Source organism: Schistocerca piceifrons, chromosome 3, assembly GCF_021461385.2.
Source record: "Schistocerca piceifrons isolate TAMUIC-IGC-003096 chromosome 3, iqSchPice1.1, whole genome shotgun sequence".
Lineage (NCBI taxonomy): Eukaryota > Metazoa > Arthropoda > Insecta > Orthoptera > Acrididae > Schistocerca > Schistocerca piceifrons.
Window position 1 is genome coordinate 522,298,371 of NC_060140.1, and position 22,181 is coordinate 522,320,551.

The following is a 22,181-nucleotide window of genomic DNA, read 5'->3' on the forward strand; positions in this document are numbered from 1 at the left end:
GTTAACTGAGTAAAACTAGAAAAACTGGCCATATTTCACACTGCAACCATGAGATAGCCTCGTTTCTTTCTGCTCTCTAGCTCACACGATATAGCTTTTAGAACATTCCATGGTAGATCTCGTATATCTTGAAATCACTCCGCAATTTTTTCCCGAGAATGTAATAAAACTGGATTGTGTATTTAACGGGCTGTTGGAGAACACTCTTTAGTGACTATTATTACCCTCCTCCCCTATGATGGTAAAAGGTATACGGAAAGAAAACATGTTCTTTGTTCTTTGTAAACTGAAACTGCCAGACTGAAAAGCTGAAGCTGTTCGCCTTAAAATGGAGGCCACAGGTCCAGAACAAGAAACCAAAAAAATGCGCATGTTTAGAGAAACCAGGCGGACAACATCGCTCACTACAGTCACATTGGGAAAACGCACTCATTACTCTCGCATCACGATGAGCAAACATATGAGGCACGTGAGGTCATGTGATCTAATTGCAGCAGGAATTTGTCGACACTTCCTGTTTCCGGTTTTGAAAATACGAGTAAATCGACTTCCGATACCATTGAAACGATATTTCTGACATCAGTTTCAAATTTTATTTTTATGAGACGCATTTGTGCTTTGACGCCAAAATGCTTAAGTTGAGGCATTAAACGTACCTTTTATACGTTTAGAGACAGGCAGATGTATAGAATAGAGGCAAACTACCAACTGAGGTTTTGTATATGCGGTACTGGAATCGTCTGTACAGCGTCTATATTGCTGTCGATTAACATTACAACGAAGAAGACGGCAACTAATTTAAAAATGGTCTGATGCGTATTACATGCATAGACATGAAAGTGATCAGCATTTCAGCGCAAGCATACGGAGTAGCCATCTGCAGTCTGTATTCAAGGAAAGATTATGCAGGAGATATCTCATCAGCAAATCGAATCTGAATATTGTTTCTTTGGAGAAGAACGTGTTATGCCTCGTGTAAAAAGGAGAAACGTCAGTCAGAGTGACGTGTTTCAACGAAGGGCAGTCTGTGGCCTCTATTTTATCGTTCTGAGATAATGCTTCTCGCGTTGGTCGGCATCCCACGACTGTCATGCGAATATGGAACTGATATGCTGTGGGGGGCCATGCCCAACGCCATGCAGCATCTCAACTGCCCCACGCGACTAGCGCCCGACAGAACAAAAGGAAGCCGCTGAGTTTCGGTTGCACTATAAATCACACAAATCTAAAGGTTGTAAATTCAACTAAATTCTTTCGGATTACAGCTACGAATCATATAAATTTTAACGATCACATATATAATTTTGCGGGGAAAGCAAACCAAAGACTGCAATTTATTGGCGGAACACTTACAAAATGCACGAGATCTATTAAAGAGACAGCTTGCATCACGCTTGCCTGCCCTCTTCTGGAATGTTTCAGTGTGGTGTGAGACTATCATTAGATAGGACTGACGGAGGACATTGAAAGAGTTCAAAGAAGTTCGGCTCTTTTTGTATCATCGCGAAATAGGGGAGGTAGTGCCACGGACATGATACGTTAACTGGGGTGACAATCATTAATACAAAGGCGTTTTTCATTGCGACAGGATCTTCTGATGAAATTTCAATACCAAATTTCTCCTCCGATTGCAGGAATATTTTGTTGACTGCCTCCTACACAGGGAGAAGTGATCGTCATGATAAAATAAGAGAAATAAGAGCTCGCACAGAAACATTTAAGTGCTCGTTTTTACCGTCCGCGGTTCAAGAGTGGAACGGTAGAGAAAGAGCTTGAAAGTGGTTTGATGAACTCTCTGTCAGACACTTAATTGTGAATTGCAGAGTAATGAAGATGTAGATTCGTTCGTGACGCTGTGCATGTTGTCAGGCATTCGGTCACCTGGGTGACGACACACCCAGACACGACCATTGAACTGGTGTAAGAAGAAACGTGATTCATCCGAGCAGGCGACAAGTTTCCGTTGATCCACGGTACAACCTTGATGATCCTATGCCCACAGCAGTCGTATTTAACGAAGGCGTTGAATCGACATCGGTACACGAAGAGGTCATCTGCTGCAATCACATGTTCAACATATGCTGCACGGTGTCTCCGAAACACTTCTGTCTGCACCAGCTTAGTACCTCGTCGTCTTATCTGCCACAAATCACCACCCTACGTGCTTTGCAGAACGAACAAGCCTAAGACGTCGCTTTCTTTAATGAAGATTGGACGTCTAACACCTTTTCACCTACTCGTGGTTTATCGTGCTTCAGCCACTTTCTCTTAGATGCTCAGGGTGGTAGTGCGTGAACAATCAAGCTGCTCTCTGCTGTTACCGAGACGCTGGTTCCCAATCGCGAGGGTGTAAAAATCTGTCCTTTTCAAAGTTGCTTATATCATTAGATGTCCCCCTTTCCAATGCGTATCGTCGCTAGAATGATTCCCCATCCGTCTCTACTTCGTTTATAAACTTGAACATCCCTTACCGCGTCACGTGCCCACAATGCCACCAGCCAGCTCACATATTCCATGTGCATGTTTCTGTGTGTGTGTTTTCTGGCGCATTAGGTCTCCAATGTTCAATTTCTTCAGATAATCTTCATGCGTTATTAGACGTTTTGAAACATTTCTAAAACTAAAGCTTTTACATGGCCTAGTTGGAAGTGATATACTCCTTTCTTCTTACCTCTCAACTGACTTACACATCCAGCTGTAGCGATACCTATGATTTAATGTGGACTTCAAATCACGTCGCTACTTCTAATTATTCACACACATAAATCGTTGACAGAGATGAAAGAAGCAACAAGAGGTAGAAAAAGAGTCATAGAGCCGACTGAGTATCCGAAGTATGTGATACTGTAGCTTTAGATTAACATTAATTTACCACTTTTTACATGCCAGCGTAGGCTTCAGTTTCAAATCAGGACACACATCGAATAATAAGAGGGGCGTTCAATAACTAACGCAAATATTTTCTTCTGAAAGAAGTTTCCTTTTTTTTCTTCTTCAAAATTCCAACACACCGCGTTATTCCCCACTCTTTTAGCTACAAAACCCTATTTTTCAACATAAACTCCATCCAGTGCGTCGGCATTACGCCACCTTACTGTGAGGGCCTATATGCCCGCATGCTACCATTCTACTGGTCGATGTCGAAGCCAACGTCTTGCTGCATCAATAAACTCCCCATCATCCACGTTCCGCTTGAAGCAGATTGCATCCTTCATTGAGCCAAACGGACGGACGGACGGAAGTCGTAAGGTACGAGGTCCGGGCTGAGAATGGATGAGGAAGAACAGTCTAATGAAGTTTCGTTAGCTCCTCTCGGGTGTACAAATTTGTGTAAGGCCTTGCATTGTCATCGAGAAGGAGAAGTTCGTTTGCATTTTTGTGGTGACGAAATCGGTTATTCAGTAGCACTATACACATCAGAGTTGATCGTTGCTCGTTGCATCGTGGGGAAGGACATCAAACAGAATAACACCTTCAGAGTCCCAAAAGAGCGTCGCCATGAATTTAGAGTCTGAGGGTGCGGCTTCTAACTTTTTCTTCGGGGGAGAGGTGGTATGACGCCACTACATGGTTTGCTGTTCTGTTTCCGGTTCGAAGTGTTGAACCCATGTTTCATCGCCTGTGATGATGCTCGACAAAAAATTGTCACGATCAGCCTCGTAATGTGCAAACACTTTCGCACAGATGGTCCTTTGTTGCTCTTTATGGTCTTTTGTTAGTTGGCGACGAACACAGCGGGCATATACCTCAGAGTACCACAACTGGCGAACGAGTGTGTCAGCAGTACCAAAAGAGGTCTTCCAGATGAGAATCAAGGTCTTTTTGCGATCCGTCAATCACCTCGAATGAGAGTGTCCGCACGTTGCAGGAGTCACAGCTACGTGCGACCGGCCGGCACGTGGGAGATCGGACAGATTTGCGCGACCTTGTTGCCACGATGAAAAATGGCTCTGAGCACTATGGGATTTAACATCTGAGGTCATCATTCCCCCAGAATTTAGAACTACTTAAACCTAACTAACCTAAGGACATGACACACATCCATGCCCGAGACAGGATTCGAACCTGCGACAGTAGCAGGCGCGCGGTTCCAAACTGAAGCACCTAGAACCGCTAGGACACCATGGCCGGCGCCACGATGACAATAGGGGCTGAAGTGGGAGTATTCTACGACACAACAAACTCTGTATTTTTTCAAACGAAACTGACCTCGAAAGAATGTGTTGCATTACTTTTTGAACGCCCCTCGCCTTACTATGATAGTATTACACGCAATTAAGAAAATCAGAAGTGCTCGAAGGGCCACTAAAAAAACGTTAACAACTGCACGTCATTCTGACGTGAGCAAGGAAGGGAAGAGGCAATGAACGTGCTCCTCTGACTTGTGTGAGATAAACAGCTAGTCGGCTGCACAGCCATGGTTTGCTCATTTCTGACGGTACCGTTTCCGCCGTGTGCACATGGGCAGGAAAACATGAGGCATAGCCGCTCCACAGAAAAACCGCCGACCGTCTGACCTGTCCAATGCACAAGTTAGAGGAAGTGTAAAAAATTCGCTGCATCAGAGAGGAAAAGTATAGCCAGCAAGAGGAATGCATACGACACACAAGCGTTGCGACAACGTTGTGACGCATACAGGAAATTTCTTGAGGATGGGGCGCTGGTGCGTGCAAGTCAAGGATTTTGTGAGGTGGCAGTGCAGTCAGTCGGCATGGACATATTGTGTTTAAAGATATGAAACAGCTATTAATTGGATGTTCCGTACGTTCTTGATAGAATTATTTTTCAATTATGAATGAAAAAACATGATACTGGTGTAACATTGAATCATATTAATATTGTACAAACCGGTTTTCGAGTGGTATGCCATCATCAGGTAAAAAGATACAAATGTGTGGACATGAATTTTTTGAGGGAACAAAGATTTTAAATTAGGTGCATCCACAGAGCATCTCAGTTAGCTTTCATAGAGGAAAATTGGGACTAAAACGAGATGAATAATTTCAGTAAAATGCAATGTAAAACCACTTAGCTTAAATAAAATGTGTGACACATTAAATATTGAACTCTGTGACAAATTACAATAATGTTTTGAGAAGAAAAATACGTTGAATAAATTATAGTAGACTTTGGTGATATGTTTCATGGGGTGACGGGGGGTGGGGAGGGGGGTGGGAGGTTACAGGGACTGTACAAGATAATCTTGCACCTAACGGTTCCAGTATTACTAACACGTAAATATTGCAAGTGAGATTAAATGGGTGAGTGAAAGAACTGTAATTATGCAAAATTAATTATTAACAGAGCAAACTAAACTATAGTAACTGAAATAAAGGAAAATTTGGAAGTGTGAATAGGAGGATAATTTACAGTGGTCTGGATGGGATCATTAGCAGTGCCTGCAGTTAGAAGTGGCGAGTACGGGAACTGTCTTTCATCATTCACTTCTAAGCTTAGGCAACTAGATATATGTTTATTAATTTCAATTATTTCAAGGTAGTTCATCTTCCTTCCTTTGTTAGTATTCATTTTTATGTTGCACTATGTAACTGTGGTGAGTTTCCAACTTCTGTCGTGTCCCTTCAAGAAGGTGGATATAGCCCTAATAGACTGGCTTATACGGAATTTGCCACAAAAACAACTGATTTTGTATATTACACTATTTTCCAAAGCTGATCTGCTGAGGAAGGGGTGAAGAGGGTTCATATCGGTTTCGTGGAAAGGGGAATAGAGGAAACAAAATACAATTTCTCACAAAATAAAACTCAAAATTAGTGGAAAACTCTGGTCACTGATCACCAAGCCTACTAAAGTTACCACTTTATAAGAGACCAGTGCACATCGATTCTTTAAAGAATCCCACTCACATGTATAAAACATCAAACTTCTGATTACTTGACAAATGAGTTGATGTATTACATTATTGACGTTATGCATGTAAGCGAGGAAAAAGTTTGGACAAGGTTTGAAATTATGCTTAAAGTTTGTTGGAAGTCGCAAGTCCTGTCATATGAAACACTGGATGAATATAGTATGGGTAATTTGCTCCCCAATTTAAACAAAAGCAGTTTTTTATGTATCTCGTTTATAACGTCATGTCACCTGAAGTGCCTGTTGTACAATTATATAATTTTGCAGGTACGTTAAGTGATGTATACAGATACTGTACGCAAAGTGTATTGTGAAGAGAATTAGTAGTAAAGAAATAATAAATGAAAAGTCATGCTTTATACTAAAAGTTGACTGTATGAACATAGAAAATGTAGTAAGCGATTAACCTTTTTCCTTTCATTATTTTATGGAGGTGTCTGCGAGAAAAAGTTTCGGTAAGTTTGAAATTATGTGTAATCTTTATTGGAAGTCGCTAAGTCCTCTCATTCTCAAGTTCTGGATGAACGAAGTCTGTATAATTCCAAATGACAGTTACACTGCATCAAGACAAACACGTCGTTTCTAACCGTAATATTTTTTTATTGTGTAAAACTTTTAACCTAAGATTGTATCTCTTAATGAGTAATTATGATAACTTTTTAAATTTTTGAATTCCGTCAGCGATTACGTGAAATACTGAAAATCGAATTTTATTTCCCCTAAGCTGCAACTGATACTAGATTCTGGGGTAGCGTTTTAGTACAAAACCTATCATTACAGCGTATTTAATTCAGAGAGTAAGTTTGTTTGTACAATTTTTTTTTAGTATCGGGCAGATAATTTTCACATGTATGCGAAACGTTCTACATTGACATTAATCTGCTTTTAACACTGGCTGGTTATACGAGAAACTGAAAGTACAACGATAGTTGAAGCTTTTAGAAACCAGAGACCCCTCTCATTTCATTGCGAGGAGAATAGCAGGACACTGCGAAACAGTTTTGTTTTGAGATTTTAAGCCAAATGCATCTGGGCACGCTTGCTAGCAGTCAGTATCTATTACATGTTCAGGCTTTCTTCAAGCTGTTACTGAATTGATACGACTGTCTGCGTTTCGAGGCAGCATGCGAATTCTGTTTGCGAAGATCACACTTTTCTTCTGCGCTCACTGGATATCCTCTTGGGTGTACCATCACCGAGCCATCTCGCTCCGCGAAATGAAATGATATTCGTGTTGTGATCTTCGGTCGGAATGTTGGCTGAATGCTGCGCAAACCTCTTCATCAGTGTATAACAACCGCAACCTACATCCGTTTGAACGTGTATACTACAAACAAACATTGGTCTCTCTAAAATTATTACCCTTCCCCCCCCCCCCCCTCCCCGCAATCACAGACATATATATACAGACTTTCCCTCATTACAAAATTCACGATTCCTTGATGCCTCTGGTCGTGTCTTATCAACCGATCCTTTCTTCTAGTCAAGTTGTGCAACAAAAATCTTTTCTCTCAGTTCCATAACGTTTCTCCTCATTAGTTATGCGATCTACCCATCTAACCTTCAGTATTGTTATGTAGCAACACGCTTCAAAAGCTTATGTTCTCTTCTTTTTGAACTGTGTTCACGTTTGATTTCCGTACAACGCTGCACTCTGCACAAACACTGCACCTTCAGAAAAGGTTTTCTAATTCTCAATTTCATATTCAACGTTAAGAAATTTCCCTTTTCAGAAAATGCTTTTCGTGGTATTGCCAATTTGCGTGTTATATTCTCTTTGCTTTACCACTGTCGGTTACTTTGCTGCCGAAGTATCGAAACTTATCTTCTACTCTCAGTTTTTCATTTCCCAACCTAATTCCCTCCGTATTGCGTGATTTAATTGGGCTCCAATCCATTATCCTTGTACTATTTTTGTTGATGTACATCTTATAGCGTCTTTTCAAGGCATTATCCATTCCGTACAAGTAATCTTCCAATATTCCACCGTTTCCGACAGAATTTGAATTCTTGAAAAACCTTGGTTGCACACAGCTGTATTAATCAATGTATTACACTATCACTTTCAGTCATATACAGACAATCATCAGGCGCATTTTGACATCGTAATCAGTGTGTGACAATCCATAACCACTGTGAAGCATCATGTTACATCCCCATTCAACTACAAGTTAGGAGCTCCTGATTTATAGTTGAGTGGAGATGTTGGTTTGTAACATGATGCTTGATAATAGTGGCTATCGATTTCACACATCTGACTACGATATCACAGTACACCCAAAGATGATCTGTTTATGACTGAAACTGATTAAAATTTATTAATGCAGCTGTGTGCAACCATGATTTTTCAACAATTTTTACAAGTTGTAAATCATCGTCTCCTCAAAATAGTGAGAATTACAATGTCTTCGGTAAATCTTGAGGATTTTATTCTTCTCCCTGCATTAAACTTTCCTATTCAATTGCTCCTCCGTTTCTTTTACTGCTTCTTCAATGTACAGATTCGGATCTTCTAGCTTCAGTTTGGTTCTTAGGAGTTGTAGATAATCACTCGCAGTATTTCGTCCCTGCTACCTTCAGAATTTCAAAGAGCGTATTCCAGCCAAGATTGTCAAAAGCTGTTACTAAATTTGTAAATGCTGTAAACGTATTTTTTCCTTCGTTCAACCAATCTTCTAAAATAGTTCGTAGGATTTCTTTAAATCAACAAATGCTGTTATTGTAAACTTTCCTTCCTTCAATGTATCTTCTAAAATACGTAGTAGGTTCGCTATTGTATCGCGTATAATCTCACCAGATGATGAACACCAATTGCAAAATGATTCAGACGAGATATCTGTATGCTGCGAAAATTGGCAACTGATTCTAAATAACGAAAAGTATGAAGTTATCAACATGAGTACTAAAAGGAGTCCGTTAGATTTCGGGTCCTTGATAAATGCCACAAGTCCAAAGACTGTGAATTCAAATCAATACTTAGTGATTACAGTTACGAATAACTTAACTGGAACGATCGCACGGATAACGCTGTGGGGAAAGCAAACCAAAGACTGTGTTTTATTGGCAGAACACTTAGAAGATGCAACAGGTCTACTAAATAGACTGCCTACGCTACGCTTGTCCGCCCTCTGCTATTGTTGCGCGGTGTGGGATCCGCATCGGATAGAATTGACGGAGGACATCGAAAAAGTTCAAAGAAGGAAAGCTTATTTTGTATTATAGCGAAATAGGGGAGAGAGTGCCACTGAAATGATACGCGGATTGGCGTGCAAAAATAAAGGCGTTTCTCGTTGCGACAGGATCTTCTCATGAAATTCCAATCAGCAGGTTACTCCTCGGAATGAGAAAATATTTTCTTGACGCCCACCTACGTAGGAGAGAATGATCATTGTAATAAAACAAGAGAAATCAGAGCTCACGCGGAAAGAATTAAGTGTTCGGTTTTCCCGCGCGCTGTCCGAGAGTGGAACACAAGAGAGATAGCTTGTAGGTAGTTCGATTAACCCTTTGCCAGACACTTAATTGTGAATTGCAGAGTAGTCATGTACATGTACATGTATTGCTACATTACTCTGTAAACCAAACTGTTATTCCCCGAATTAGGCTTCTACCGGTTTTTCGATTCTTATGTGTATAAGTCGATATAATATTTGATGACCATGCGTCATTAAAGTGATGCGGTAGTATTCGCATCTGTCACCAACTATGTTCTTTGTAATTAGATTTACTGCATTCTTCTTAGAGTCTGAAGGTATTTCGCCTGTTTCATATATCTTGCGTATCAGGTGAAATATACCGAAGCGCCAAAGAAACTGGTATAGGCATCGTATTGAAACACAGAGATATGTAAAGAGGCAGAATACGGCACTGCGGTCGGCGACGGCTATGTAAGACAAGTGTCTGGCGCGGTTGTTAGGTCCCTTGCTGCTGCTGCAATGGCAGGTTAGCAAGATTTAAGTGAATCTCCGAGATAGTGATGAAGTGGGGATTTTTCCTTGCGACTATTTCACGAGTGGACAATCAACAAGTGTCAGCGTGCGAATCATTCAACGAAACGTCATCGATTTGGACTTTCGGAACCGAAGGTCCACTGGTCTACCTTTGCTAACTACACGACACAAAGATTTACTCTGCAGTAAACATGTAGTGCGTAGTGGGGCGTTCACTCTGTTGTAGAAATATTCAAACGCCAAGATCGCTTAAATACTGTCGAGCAGCGATCATGTACCAAACAGTTTTATCTTGTGACTTCGGTTGTACATATCTTATGGAAATGAACATGAGAGCAGTTGTTTTTTTTTATTTTTTATGACAGTCATTTTATATCAGCTGGTCTTCCTCATGTATCGTTATATCCTAATGGTTTATAAATGTTAATCTACATTCAGATCCGATGATGGAACCTGTAGTGTGCTGAAACCGGTTATCCAGTAAACAGTATTTAAGCGATCTTGGCGTTTGAATTATTTCTACAACAAAGCTTTGCGCCTTGCCTGGGCCCGTCAACACCGACAATGGACTGTTGACGACTGGAAACATGTTGCAGGGTCGGACGAGTCTCATTTCAAATTGTATCGAGCGGATGGACGTGTACGGGCATGGAGACAACCTCATGAATCCATGGACCCTGCATGTCAGCAGGACACAGTTCAAGTTGGTGGAGGCTCTCTAATGGTGTGGGGCGTGTGCAGTTGGAGTGTTGTGTGACTCTGACAGGCGAGACGTACGTAAGCATCCTGTCTGATCACCTGCATCCATTCATGGCCATTGTGCATTACGACGGACTTCAGCAGGGCAATGCGACACCCCACACGTCCAGAATTGCTACAGAGTGGCTTCAGGAAGACTCTTCTGAGTTTAAACACTATCGCTGGGCCCGAAACTCCCCAGACATGAACATTATTGAGCATATCTGGAATGCCTTGCAACATGCTGTTCAGTAGAGATCTCCACCCTCTCGTACTCTTACAGGTTTATGGACATCCCTGCAAGAGTCATGGTGTCAATTTCTCCAGCACTACTTCTCACATTAGTCGAGTCCATGCCAAGTCGTGTTACTGTACTTCTGGGTGCTCGCTGGTGCCCTACATGATATTAGGTGTATCAGTTCCTTTGACTCTTCACAGTAGTATTTGATGACCATGAGTCATTAAAGTGATGCTTCGGCAGTATTGGCACCTGTCAGCAACTATGTTCTTGAAGTCTAAAGATATTTCACCTGTCTCATATATATTGCGCACCAGGTGAAATACACTACTGGCAATTGCAATTGCTACACCAAGAAGAAACGCAGATGATAAACTGGTATTCATTGGACAGATATATTATACTAGAACTGACGTTTGATTACATTTTCATGCAATTTGGGTGAGTAGATCCTGAGAAATCAGTTCCCAGAACAACCACCTCTGGCCGTAATAACGACCTTGATACGTCTGGGCATTGAGTCAAACAGAGCTTGGACGGCGTGTTCAGGTACAGCTGCCCATGCAGCTTCAACACGATATCACAGTTCATCAAGAGTAGTGACTGGCGTATTGTGACGAGCCAGTTGCTCGGCCACCATTGACCAGACGTATTTAATTGGTGAGAGATCTGAAGAATGTGCTGTCCAGGGCAGCAGTCGAACATTTTCTGTATCCAGGAAGGCCCGTACAGGACCTGCAACATGCGGTCGTGCATTATCCTGCTGAAATGTAGGGTTTCGCAGGGATCGAATGAAGGGTAGAGCCACGGGTCGTAACACATCTGAAATGTAACGTCCACTGTTCGAAGTGCCGTCAGTGCGAACAAGAGGTGACCGAGACGTGTAACCAATGGCACCCCATACCATCACGCCTGATGATACGCCAGTATGGCGATGACAAAAACACGCTTCCAATGTGCGTTCACCGCGATGTCGCCAAATACGGATGCGACCATCATGATGCTGTAAACAGAACGTCGAATCATCCGAAAAAATGACGTTTTGCCATTTGTGCACCCAGGTTCGTCGTCGAGTACACCATCGCAGGCGCTCCTGTCTGTGATGCAGCGTCAAGGGTAACCGCAGCCATGATCTCCGAGCTGATAGTCCATGCAGCTGCGAACGTCGTCGAACTGTTCGTGCAGATGGTTGTTGTCTTGCAAACGTCCCCATCTGTTGACTCAGGGATCGAGACGTGGCAGCACGATCCGTTACAGCCATGCAGATAAGATGCCTGTCATGTCGACTGCTAGTGTTACGAGGCCGTTGGGATCCAGCACGGCGTTCCGTATTACCCTCCTGAATCAACCGATTCCATATTCTGCTAACAGTCATTGGATCTCGACCAAAGCGAGCAGCAATGTCGCGATACGATAAACTGCAATCGCGATAGGCTACAATCCGACCTTTATCAAAGTCGGAAACGCGATGGTACGCATTTCTCCTCCTTACTCGAGGCATCACAACAACGTTTCACCAGGCAACGCCGGTCAACTGCTGTTTGTGTATGAAAAATCGGTTGGAAACTTTCCTCATGACAGTACGTTGTAGGTGTCGCCACTGGCGCCAACCTAGTGTGAATGCTCTGAAAAGCTAATCATTTGCATATCACAGCACCTTCTTCCTGTCGGTTAAATTTGGCGTCGGTTGCATGTCATCTTCGTGGTGTAGCAATTCTAATGGCCAGTAGTTTAGTTTTGTCACGGGTGGCTTTCCCAAATATCTCAGTGATTCTGAAATGACGGCAATTGGCAAGGACGGTGCGTGAAGCCCAGCCGATAGACGTCAGCTCGGTAGACACGGCGTACAGAGCCGCTCGGCTGTGGGTGACGTTCTGCGAGCATAAGGGCGGCGCTGCGTGAGGGCAAGTGGCTCACCTTGCAGAGGCGGACTCCGCGGCGCAAACGCCGGCACTGTCAGTCGCGTGCCGGCAGTCGTCGCTGCAGGAACCCATCGCCTCGCAGCAAGTGTTCGCTCCCGCCGACGCCAGCTGCGTTACCTACAGGTAGGTTGCGTCAGGCCACGAGCGGGCCATCAGGTGCGGAAGAGAGACACAGCTCGCCGCTGCAAAAGTGACAGCGCAGTGTTGCACGTCAAATGTGAAGTTCGCTGATAACGAAGTAAACAAGAGTTATTCGCTGACGAGTGTCTTGCTGAAAGGCGACGTGAGAACAGTGTCTTATAGCACACGTTGTGTTCTATTCTTCTACACAGTTCTATAGTACTGTAGTTTTGCTATCCTTAATGTCGGCATTACTACAGAACGGAGCGATAGCTGAGTCTGACAAGTTATCTACATCTGCATCCATTCCCTGAAAACCACTGTGAATTGCATGTCTGACGGTACGTTCCCCTGTACCAGTTGGGACTTTTCCCGGTCCACTCATGTATTGAACACCCGAAGAATTATTACTTAAATGTCTCAGTGCTTGATTAATACCTTCTTCCCGGGTTCGATTCCCGGCGGGGTCAGGGATTTTCTCTGCCTCGTAATGACTGGGTGTTGTGTGATGTCCTTAGGTTAGTTAGGTTTAAGTAGTTCTAAATTCTAGGGAACTGATTACCATAGATGTTAAGTCCCATAGTGCTCAGCGCCATTTTCTGAATTAGTGTCTTCGCGATCCTATGGGAGCGATACATTAGGTGTTGTGATATATTCCCAGATTCATCGCTTAAAGTTGGTTCTAGAAACTTTCTAAGTACTTGAGACAAGGAGAACTTCTTATCGAAGATCGTTTGTGATCTTCATTGTCGATTACCGGCTTCGGTTAATCATTGCTACCATCTTCAGATCTGTGAATTCATTCGTACAATGTGAAATTATACAGAGATAAAATTAAGTATACAATGGCACGTGCGTTTTAATTGCTAATCCGTGTTACAACATTCCTCTCCTACACCAGCGGTACAAGTATTGTATGTAAAACATTGCCTAGTATGGGAGGGACGAGATGCGCGATGCGCCGGCAAAGTCAAGATTAAAACCACGCCTAATGCCCGTATCCTGTATCACACACTACAGTGCACTTCATTGCAGCCGGGGCACCGCTGGGCTGCAGGTGGTGGAAGGTACTGGCCGGCAAATTTGACAAATGCTGCCGACAGGTGTCGCTCGTGTATTACTGTACTTCGTGACAAATTTATTTATTTATTTATTTTAATTGCAGCGTGATTCCTGTTACGTGTCAATAAAAGATCCCTAAACACCTTTTCTAAAATTGTTGCAAAGTATGTATTAAAACAGAAGGTAAAAAGTTATCTTTCTACGCTCACTTGCACAAGTGTACTTTTGTAGGAACTGGTTTACAACTTGGTGCAATTTCCACAAACAGATAAACAAGAAATTTCTGTATGATATTTTGTTATTTATAGAAATCTGCAGACATAACTGCAAAATTATCAAAATATGCAGAAGTAAAGTTATAAGGTCGGCTTCTGCTATGTCATATGGAAAGAAATCTACGCTGCGAATGACAACCGAAGTAATCACTACGTATCAAAATAATAAAATTATTACAGTGATAGTGGATGACACACTAAATTCACATAGTACGTTTCCATGGGGTAGTTGGCGACTGCCGGTTCAGTTCTTTCAGCGTCTTTGTGGCACTCTCCGATAGGGTGAACAAACCTGTGGCCGTTCGTGCTACCCTCATTTGTATCCGTTCAATATCTGCTGTCAGTCCTATTTCGTACGGGTCCCACGCATTTGAGCAATTTTCTAGCTATGTTTCGCATAAAGTCTTTTTTTGTATGATTCCAATTCCCTACTATTCCACCAATGAACGGCCGTCTACAATCTGTTTGAGACTATATGACCGTTGCATTTCACATCTCTGTAAATTGACACACTGAGGTATTTATATGCCAACTGCCTTGCCACAGTAGTAGTACCCGTTCCCATCAGATCACCGAAGTTAAGCGCTCTCGGGCTGGGCTAGCACTTTTATGGGTGACCAACTAGTCTGCCGGGCGCTGTTGGCAAACGGGGTGCACTGAGCTCTTGTGAGGCAAACTGAGGAGCTACTTGATTGAGAAGTAGCGGCTCCGGTCTCGGAAATTGACATACAGCCGGGAGAACGGTGTGCTGACCACATATCCGCGTTCAGTGACACGGCGGCCGGTCGGTACCGTTGGGCCTTCATGGCCTGTTCGGGAGGAGTTTTTTAGCTTAGTTTAAAGGTGTTTGTGTGAGCTGACCAATTCCACTTGTAATTCATTGATATTATAATCAGAATACTATGTATTTTCGTTCACTGCATGAAAGGATCGTGCGCTGTTGTAAACAACTGTCCAAGCATTCTCCAAAGTGAATCGAGGATTATCCTGAAGTCAATATTGCGTTAGCTCCCAAACTGGCAATGAGCCTCAAATCTTTCAATTGGTAATCTCATTTTCGAAGATATCCAGCGGCAATACGCATATCACAGCTATCCAGTACCAATATGCATATCACTGAATAGTCGATAACTACCTCAAGGTAGAACCGAACTATACATCCGCAACTACAGAAACCATGCACGGTAATATGTGCTTGGTACCATTTTTATTTGTCTTCCTGTTCATTCAGTCGTTGGATAATGGCTGGTATAAATGAATTTTACCGGTGGATAACGAATACTACCCATTTCTATTTCCAGTTGATTGCAATTTAATTGCGATGTATCTTGGAAACATAAGGCTCCATCTTCAAGCATACAATACGACAGTCGATGTGTAATCAATCTGCAAGATTCATCTGAACTTGAGGAAACTGCTCATAAGCATGAGTCAAAAATGTAAACTCGTTTCTTTGAAATGATGGCAGTTTCAGGTGTGTATGCACAGTATCCTAGAAATTACAATTACGAATAATCAGATTTTCGTGTGATACTTATTGACGACGGCCTGATGACGATAGTGACATGGTATCTACGAAAGCTTTGGAGAGCCATTCTAAGCTACGATGGCTCAGACGTCATGTACAACTCTCGGAGATTTCGAGATGTTGGTTCCATATATCTTGATGAAATCTCAATTGTGCTCTCTTGTATTCAAGTGGGGTGAGATGGCCTGGTGTGAGGACGGGAATGGGGTTTCTGAGGATTACGCTCATCTCTGTAGAGTGTTCCCCACACTATCTTGGTTCAATTCGGGAGCGACAGAACACACGTCATTCTTAACGGAGAGAAATCCGAATGTAAAAGTAATTCCTGGAGTACCCCAAGGAACTGCTACAGGACCAATACTGTTCACAATATACATAGATGATGTAGTGAATGACGTCGGATGGGCCACTGTAATACAAAAAAGAAGTCGCAATTCAGAAAATTTACGAATGGTGATGGGATTTCTAGTTGACCCTCAACATGAATAAAAGTAACATATTGTGTAAATAGATATGTCATAATCATCATCGCTTCCGGGAGTAGGACGCACGTCTAGAATAGTCACCCAAAATACTGCTTTCTGTACAGTTCACAAGGCAATATTGGAAAGATTCGAGTTCACAAAGGGGCTTACCAATAGTCTTTCTTTCCGAGCACCAAACGTAACTGGAACACGGTATGGTGGAGGAAGGGAGTCTGGTTGGAAGGTTACAGTGCTATACAAAGTACCCTCCGCCATACACCCTAAGGTGGCCTGCGGGGTATAAATGTAATTCATTGTCATACTGAAGATACAGGCTGTTTGCAGGACACTTTAGGCGAACAAACGAAAGAACATGGTTGTACAGTTAGTTCCTGTATCTCTCGCCTGTGAGACATGATGCCAAGCGTGTCATAGTACTTGTTTCATAACATGTAAACATTTGTAAACCATCAGCCTGAACTTTGCGCTGTTAGCAAACAGGACACTTCACCTCATGCGGGGTTTGATGTAGTTGTACCCTACCATCAGCGAAAATCACCTTTTTCGTGCTTTAAACACCAACTGACGGAGCGTTAATTCCTCTGTCGTGTGACGTGTGGGACGATGTATTCTGTATTGCACACCGAGGAAATAGTCCTAGAAGGTGTAACTAATAATCGGTTGCTGTTCATCACTGAACTGAGAAATGATCTGATGAACTGTATGTGGCTCGTTTATCCGCTGTTATACCCTACGACAGTCAACAATCACCAAGGCACGTAATTTTGGCGGCGGTAGTTTTCACCGAGTCGACGAATCTGCGCTACACCCTTCATGCAGTAGCACGTGCAGCGCTCCATGGCTGCACGGCTTCAGATACAGAGTATTCTATGAACATCCTATCCGTCGGGAAGCAGTACGTAGTTTGGCAGCGATTAACTGCACTGACAAGGGATGTGTCGAACATCCTGCACCCGCCCGTCATGCCATCAACTAGACAACGTATGACGACATTCCGCCACGTGACAAGCTAACTTTATTTGTGTTCTCATGAGTAGAAGAATAGCTCGTGATAACAGAAATCTAATCGACGTTTTAAAAAGAATAACGATGACTAAAAAACCATCAGAAGGGAAATTAACTCATTAATAAATAAACTCATCAAAACAGAAATCAGAATTAATATGTCAGCTCGATAATTAGGGAGCTGTAAGCTGCGCTTTTTAGTCGTGGAATTTGGGGAAACAGCAAAGGAAGAAAAGATACAAGCAGTAGATTTATGGATATGGAGGAGGGTCACAGCATCATACTGAACGCAAAAAAAGTAATGATAGTAAACTAAAACAATTTTACGACGAAAATTATATTAATATCATACATAAGTAAATGTCAGAATTAAATAGATACCGAATTCGCCGTAATGATATTTTAAATAATGGTTTCCGACGAAAAAACTCGGGGAAGAAATCAAGAGATAGGTCTGTAAATTCCATGGTCTGAACAGTGAGATGAGATGCGACAGTTATAACGGAATGCTAAAGATGGAGAGATACAGAGGAAGTTGGCGCCATCAACAAGGTTTTGCCTTAAATGTATGACCAGTGGTGAGTGGACGACGAACAGTAAGGCACCAGCTGCGCTCGTACTTCAAAATCGTGTGATCTCAAGCACAAGTTGTGTTCTGCCTCACCATGAAATTTCACGTGAATCAGAAACCACACACTGCAGTGAACTGAAGCCGTGACCTCTTCCCCATAAACGCCCCTCCCCATTCCTGCTCTCCCCGAAGATGTTTCAGCGATCACGAAACGAAATGTTGGATTCATCAAGAAAATGCATTCCACCACAGTATAAAAGCCCGAAAAATTCAATAACAGTAACTTTTCATAATGAATTTTCACCCTGCAGCGGAGTGTACGCAATTTGTAACTATTTGGTGGATAAAATAGGTGTACCGCGCCGGGACTCGAATCTAGGACCTTCGTCTTTCGTGGGTAAGTGCTCTGCCTAGTGACATATCCAAGAACGACTCACAACACTCCCTCACAGGTACTGGCGGAAGTAAATCTGTGAGAGCGGGCCGTTGGTCGTGCTTGTGGATTGCTAGTCGATAGAGCACTTCACTACGAAAGGCTAAGGACCAGCGTTCGAATCCCAGTCCGGTACGCACGTCTCATCTGCCAGAAAGTTCAATTGTAACATTTAAGATCGTGAAAATCCACATTTTATGGTGAAATGCCGTGTTGTAGGATTGGAATTCCCATTACTAATTTTTTCTGCTCAGCACTAAGTTCACGTGTATGCTGTGTAGCCGCACGACGACGAGTTCGCGAGGCTGTAGCCGGCCACAGAGGTCACTGTGCGACCTGGAGTCCAGGACCACTGCCTAGGGACGCGGAGTTTTCCAGCGGCTCCAGCGCGGAATTCCCAGGCGAGCCGGTCACACAAGTCGGCCTCGGTTGCGCCTGCGATCTGACGTCACTGGACAGCCCCCTGCCTGCCCACGCCGCGTCACATCGAGGTATGCCGCCAAGGGCGGTTACCCGCCTCCAGCTCACTGCACCACGCATGTGACGTCCGTGCGGCGGTAATGGACAGTTAATGGCACATCATGCAACAGTAAACGGCGTCGGAATAGGAATGTGGACTCTAGCAAGGAAACCGAACGGGGAACATATTGTGTGACATCTGGCTCCGATTGCTGCTAGGAAAGTGACATGCAAATCATGCACCACAGATCTTGTTATGTATTTATGTCCAGTAGTGTCTGCTTTGCGTGTGATAACTGATTTTGAAGACACTATACCAGTGTGTTACTTCACTTGTTCGTTAATGTTAAATGAGAAACTATTCTGGACCAAATCTAAAACTGGCTGTACTTACATCTATATTTCACAAGTTACTTTACAGAGTATGGCAGAGGGTACTTCGTTGCCATCTACCTCCGGCCCCTCTTCATCTCTCTCTCCTGGTCCATGTTCTCAAACAGTGCAGGGAAAGAACACGTACATAAGGTCCCGTATGTTTATCAAGTATCCTTCGTACAAAAATGAGCGATACTGATATTATACGATGTAAATTCTTAAGTTTTCTGAGGCAACCATTTAAGCAGCTGAGTATAACAACAACAGTTTCGTCCTAGAACTGTCATATCTGTAGGTTCCCAGATGAAATCTGTCGTTAACAGCTGGTAAGAATTTAAATATAAACGTTAATAAATACTACACAACGGATAACATTGGCCTCCACTGTTCCTAAATATACTGGCTAGTTATGTAACCATTATTAATTGTTCTCTCATCCTTGACGTCTTCAACCTGCTCATCTGCTGCTTGTAATTTGTAATTTCCTCTTGTCTTATATTCGAGGGACACAGCTTAGAATATAAACTGCGCATACTTGCGTGCGAGCGGGTGTGTGTGTGTGTGTGTGTGTGTGTGTGTTTGTGTTTGTGTTTTATCAGTCAGATTAAATAATAATAATATCGTACTGATAAATATATATATCAATCATATACATGGTCAGCACTGACAAAACAGATTTTTAACTATATGTGACTTCTCACATGGTAGGAGGATACTGTGATCGAAAAAATAACTTCATCTCTATCTAGAATTAGGCATATAAATACTAAAAAACACTGTACATTTATTGCACCATATATTTTTGGATATCTTGTATTTCTGGATTTTCACTGACAAGAACGACCGATTGTGAACAATGTGTTGGCAGGTGGCATTTACACTGTCCATCACACATACAGAGACATCCGTTGCTAAGTGCAGCAGTCGTGGACGGTCGATTACTACATATGTCCTTAGGAACATGGCTGGGAATGAGGGGAAGAAAGCCGGCTGGTGTGGCCGAGGGGTTCTAGGCGCTACAGTCTGGAACTGCGCGACCGCTACGGTTGCAGGTTCGAATCCTGCCTCGGGCATGGATGTGTGTGCTGTCCTTAGGTTAGTTAGGTTTAAGTAGTTCTACGCTCTAGGGGACTGATGACCTCAGATGTTAAGTCCCATAGTGCTCAGAGCCATTTGAACCATTTTGAGGGGAAGAAAGCGAATGTGCACTCTGACTGCATGCCGTATGGAGTCATTCCAGACGTGGAACAATTCCTTCCGGAACCAACTGCAAGCAGTGGCTCTTGGTCGGCCGCTGTGGGACTTAACTTCGGAGGTCATCAGTCCCGTAGAACTTAGAACTACTTAAACCAAACTAACCTAAGGATATCACAAACATCCATGCCCAAGGCAGAATTCGAACTTGCGACCGTAGCGGTCGCGCGGTTCCAGACTGTAGCGCCTAGAACCGCTTGGTCCCACAGGCCGGCCTGGACACAGTCTGTCTTATTAAATGCCTACTGCAACGTATGAAAATTATATAAGCACCATTGATGATAAGATTGATTCAACTACTCAAAACAGATGGCTTAACTTTTAATTTGAGAGCTGTATGTCGAAAGGTTCGGGGTTAAGATGTTCACCTATGCTTAAAGGTTAAACAGATTAGCAAACAATATGACAATGATAAGGCTTACTTCAAAGCAACCAACCTCTTAATTTCAATCGGTAACCAAAGTACGATTGGATCCCAGTCCACCCCTTCTCACAATTTTATTTTTGCCTAAAGCCCTGGTAACAGTTGGCCGTTAATTTTTCAAAGTTAAACTGATTATCAGTTATTAAGACCGCTGTGAAGGAACGTCTTAAAACATTTCTTGTGAACACTTAATACGAGAGAACTCACTTGGCGGAACCACATGATCCAGCTAAAATACATCAATAATGACCCCATCTTTCAAACACAGAAACGAACAGCTTAGTACAACAGGTTGTTCAGATTATAACTAATGACTGAAAAATGCAATTACAATCAAAGAACTGAACCAGTTAACAGCTAAATCTAACCACAAGGTCCCTCTTTTGTTTAACGACTACGTGAGCCTTAGTACAATTGTTCCGGCTGTATTTAGGACAAGAACTGATTAATTAGAACATTAATGATCGGGTACAAACCAGAAAGGAAAGGCAATATAATAGCGGGACAAATTTTCAAATGACAGTTATTGTCTTTGTACAATACTGCTGCCTATATTTACGACCAAAGAGCTGACTGAGTAAAACTCTGGGGGTCAGGTACAGACCAGGAAATAATTAAAAGGCAGGTAGACAATGAAACAAATCAGCAAGCAGTTCCATGGATGCACGGTGCGCCGCAACGGTTTCTGAGTGGTGCCGATGAAAGCCAGGTAGAAGAGGGCAGCCAGGCCAGGAGCGGCCGTCCGACACGAATGTTGCCAACCAACCGACGGGATATCGGCCTGCTGCTTGTAGTCGACCCTGACCCTGGTGAAGTGCTCCGGTATCTTCGCAGCTCGTGGCTTCGGCCGCTCGGACCTCGTGACCACCTCTTGTCGCGACGCTACCCCCAGTCCCCAAACTTTGTGCTTCTCTCTCGGGCAGCGAACCCCGTGTATATATCGGCAAACAAAGACCTTCTAAGTACACAGATATTGGCTATAGGGCCACAAGAGGGATAGTCGATACTACACCTCAGCCAGTGGCGCCAGACAAAACAGTCTACTAACTCAATGGCGCCACGGCTCAACAATTAGCGCCTTCTCTGCCCGATAGCAATGGAAATACAGTCGATGTCAGTGCTGTTAATGCAGAGTTACTAAACACAGCCTTCCGAAATTCCTTCACCAAACAGGACAAAGCAAATACTCCAGTCCAGATTGTATACCAATTAGGTTCCTTTCCTTTCTGAGTATGCTGTTGAATTTGTTTCATACTTAACAATCATATACAACCGCTCCCTCAACGAAAGATCTGTTCCCAAAAACTGGAAAGTTGCACCAGACACATAGTATTCAAGAATGATAATACGAGTAGTCCACTGAATTACAGGCCCATATCATTAACGTAATGCAGTAGATGAAGCAGGCAAAAAGGAATACAAACGTCTCAAAAATGAGATCGACAGGAAGTGCAAAATGGCTGGAGGACAA

The 22,181-nt window shown here is 43.0% G+C and overlaps 1 protein-coding gene across 2 annotated transcripts in view; it reads left to right on the forward strand.

The window, feature by feature from the left end:
* LOC124788340 (ABC transporter G family member 23) overlaps nucleotides 1-22,181 on the forward strand; it is a 465,453-nt gene that overhangs the window by 242,622 nt on the left and 200,650 nt on the right. The window contains exon 1 of one of the 2 annotated variants that reach the window (XM_047255598.1): nucleotides 12,724-12,842. The exons of the other annotated variant lie outside the window; for it this stretch is intronic. The gene's annotated coding sequence lies outside the window, so the exon portion shown is untranslated. Of the gene's footprint in view, nucleotides 1-12,723; nucleotides 12,843-22,181 lie in introns of those variants that run through there. 2 annotated transcript variants of the gene reach the window in all.